The sequence below is a fragment of the Amblyomma maculatum genome, chromosome 7 (assembly GCF_055883805.1).
Source record: "Amblyomma maculatum isolate TAMU_Amacu chromosome 7, ASM5588380v1, whole genome shotgun sequence".
In the NCBI taxonomy this organism is placed as follows: domain Eukaryota; kingdom Metazoa; phylum Arthropoda; class Arachnida; order Ixodida; family Ixodidae; genus Amblyomma; species Amblyomma maculatum.
This window is the reverse complement of record NC_139350.1, coordinates 88,294,046-88,298,148: the sequence shown is the minus strand read 5'-3', so window position 1 is coordinate 88,298,148 and position 4,103 is coordinate 88,294,046.

The following is a 4,103-nucleotide window of genomic DNA, read 5'->3' as shown; positions in this document are numbered from 1 at the left end:
CGTCGTCTTCTCCGAATCGCCCGTTGAAATCTTCGTCGTCTATGGATGGCATGTGTCATTGCCCCCCTTCCTGGCAGCATCGCCTCGATGCTGCAAATGCTGCTTGATGCGATGAGCTGACAGATATTATGCTAGGTTGGTGTGGGATACCACAACACAAAACGGGGCACCATCAGTCTCAAGAATAGTCAGCGGGGCGATCGTAATAGGGTTTCATCCGGACGACGTGTACAACATCCGTGAACTTGCGTCGTCTGCGGCTTGAGGGATCTTGGGTCGCGGATTCAACTTCGTAAGTAACGTCGCTGAGGCGGCGGAGGACACGATATGGGCCGAAGTACCGGCGCAGCAATTTTTCAGAGAGCCCACGATGACGAACGGGCGTCCAAATCCAGACATAGTCTCCAGGCTCGTAGGCAGCGAAGCGCCGTCCCCTGTTGTAACGGTCAGCGTCTAGTTTCTGTTGTAGGTATATGCGCTGCCTTGCTAGCTGCCGCGCTTCTTCCGCACGCTGGGTAAAACTGGCGATGTCCAGGTCAAGCTCATCTTCGTCGTCGGTGTATACGGGCAGCATTGTATCCAGTGGAGTGGTCACTCGACGGCCGAAGACAAGCTCGAAGGGTGTCAGCCGCGTCGTCTCCTGAAGTGCCGTGTTATATGCGAACGTGGCATATGGGAGGATTTGATCCCAGGTCTTATGCTCTATATCCACGTACATAGACAGCATGTCGGCCAGAGTTCTGTTTAGCCGTTCCACCAAGCCATTAGTTTGCGGGTGGTATGCCGTGGCCCGTCTATGGCTAGTGTGTGTAAGGTTCAGTACAGCCTTAGTCAGGCGGGCCGTAAAAGCTGCCCCGCGATCGGTAATGATAACAGCCGGAGCGCCGTGACGCAATACGATGTCGTGGACAAAAAACTCTGCGACTTCGGTGGCAGTTCCATTTGTGAGCGACGCGGTCTCAGCCTATCGGGTCAAGTAGTCTGTCGCGACAACAATCCAACGCTTTCCATTACTTGACTTCGGGAAAGGACCAAGAAGATCCATCCCCACTTGTTGGAAAGGAGTTTTCGGTGGAGCGATCGGCTGAAGAAATCCAGCTGGTTTCACGGGTGGAGTCTTTCGGCGTTGACAATCGCGGCAGGTTTTAACGTAAGACCGTACTGAAGGTAATAATTTCGGCCAATAGTATTTCTCCCGAATTCTTGCAAGCGTACGACTAACTCCCAAGTGGCCGGCGGACGGTTCGTCGTGACAAGCGCTTAAGATGTCGGGCCGCAGGTGCGTAGGCACTACGAGTAGAAATGTCTCTTTTGATCTTTCAAAATTGCGCTTGTAGAGAACTCCACTTCGTAAAGCGTATGACTGCAAGCCACGACGAAAAACAAGCGGTACTCTACTACCGCGTCCTTCCAGATAATCGATGAGCGGCGCCATCTCCGGGTCCTTGCGTTGAAGGTCAGCCATATGGGATTGGGTAATGGCCCCAATAAAGGGAAAATCATCGGCGTTTTCCACTGCAGTGGAGTCCAATGGCGCGCGTGACAGGCAATCCGCATCTTGGTGTTTATGTCCCGACTTATAGACAACAGTGACGTCATACTCTTGAAGACGGAGGCTCCAACGAGCTAAGCGTCCAGACGGGTCTTTAAGGCTTGCCAGCCAGCACAAGGAATGATGGTCGCTGACAATACGGAAGGGTCGTCCATACAAATATGGTCGAAACTTGCTGATGGCCCAGATTACCGCAAGGCACTCCTTCCCCGTTGTCGAATAGTTCGCCTCCGATCGTGAGAGTGTTCGGCTCGCGTAGGCGATAACCCGTTCTACTCCGCCTTGCCACTGAATGAGTACCGCGCCGAGGCCAACGTTGCTGGCATCAGTATGTACGTCGGTTGCGGCGTCTTCATCGAAATGGGCGAGTATTGGGGGTCTTTGTAGGCGACTTCTAAGCTCCTGGAAGGCTTGTTCTTGATCGTCTCCCCACAGGAAGGGTATGTCTTCTCTGGTTAGTGCTGTCAGTGGTTCAGCTATCTTAGAAAAATCTTGGACGAAGCGTCGGTAGTATGAACAAAGACCTAGAAATCGTCGAAGTGCCTTTTTGTCGGTGGGGCGTGGAAAATTTGACACTGCGATAGTCTTCTCGGGATCAGGAAGAACGCCCTGTGCACTGACAACATGGCCGAGAAAGCGTAGTTCCTTGAAAGCAAAGTGGCATTTCTCAGGCTTGATCGTTAGTTGCGCGCCTTTGAGTGCTTGAAGCACGACGCGCAACCGGTCCAAGTGTTGCTCAAAAGTAGGCGAGAAAATAACGACATCATCTAAGTACACCAAGCACGACTGCCACTTCAGACCTGATAAAACCGTGTCCATCATACGTTGGAACGTGGCCGGTGCAGAGCAAAGACCAAACGGAAGCACCTTAAACTCGTATAGGCCGTCGGGCGTCACAAATGCAGTCTTCTCTCGGTCTCTCTGATCCACCTCGATTTGCCAGTATCCGCTCTTGAGGTCTAATGAGGAAAAGTACCTGGCGTCGCGTAGTCGGTCGAGGGCATCATCAATCCTGGGCAGCGGATAGACGTCCTTTTTAGTCACGTTATTTAACTTTCGGTAATCGACACAGAATCTCAAGCTGCCATCTTTCTTTTTGACAAGGACCACTGGCGACGCCCATGGGCTCGTCGAAGGCTGGATCACGTCGTCCGCAAGCATTTCATCCACTTGTGCCTTAATGGCGTCACGTTCCTTAGGAGAAACCCGGTACGGGCGCTGGCATACCGGTAACGTGGTCTCATCGGTGATGATGCGGTGCTTGGCGACTGGAGTACGACCGACCTTAGAGCCTGTGGCGAAGCAGTCTGCGAAATCGCTCAGAAGAGCCGAGAGAAGATTCCTCTGATCGGGCCTCAAGTCGGGGTTAATTTTAACGGTTTGCAGAGCATGACAAGGTGCGGCCTCTTCTTTAGGGTTCGCTCCGGCGGTGCATAAATGAGGCAAGGCAGCAACATCGTGAAGGACGGCAACAGCCGTGTCCTTGCCGAGATGCCGCATCTCCTTAGCAAAATTTGTCAGGAGGACAGTAGCACAGCTGTTCTGGAGTTGTACGAGTCCTCGAGCAACGGCTAATTCCTTCTCGAGTAGTAGCGGAAGGTGCCCATCCGCGATGCCCTCGTAATCGTGGAATAAGTCATGCTTTACAAGAACCAACACACTAGAACGTGCCGGAACCCTCACGTCATCGCCGACTATACGCAAAACGTTCAGACCCGAATCTTCGTTTTCAATGCGCGCCACGGCTCGTTTCGTCGAAAAGGAAACACGCGCTTCTTTCAGGTCAATGACAGCGCCGTTGGTCTGCAGGAAGTCCAGACCAAGGATCAAGTCTTTCGAACATTCAGGAAGCACGATAAATTCTCCGACATACACAAAACCACGGATGCCGACCCGCGCTGTGCACTTGCCTGCAGGTTCGATCAAGTGACTTCCCGCCGTGCGAATTTTCGGGCCGGACCAATGTGTCAAAACTTTCTTCAGTTCTCTGGCGAGACCACGGCTCATTACTGAATAATCGGCACCAGTGTCGAGTAACGCGGTGACATCCACTCCATCAATCGTTACACATAAATCGGAGGTAGTATGCCGGATGCTGTCGCTACCTGACACAAGCGAAATCTCGTCGGGTCGGCCTGACGATGACGGAGGATCTTGACATTTCCCGACATCAGCGACCCTGCCTCCGAAGGCCGCTGGTATTAGTTTTCCCGGCTAGGGCTGGGAGAGGAGCGGCGTCGGGAAGAGTGGGGACTTGTCGAACGGTAGCTCGTCGGGGACGTCGATCGACGCTCTTGGTACCCGGACGTGACGGGATACTGTCGCGCTGCAAGGTCACTTGCAACCTCAGTAGGCCGTTCGTCATTCCGATGGTAGAGTTCCTCCGAGGCGAAACCCCTCATGTTGACGCGGCGGTACGGGCACGCCCGGTAAAGGTGACTGGCTTCCCCGCAATGATAGCACAGGGGCCGACGGTCCCGGGGCCGCCATACTTGACTTTTACGGGGTCGCTGGTAGATTGGCGGAGGGGAGTAGTTAGGCTCCATGCGGC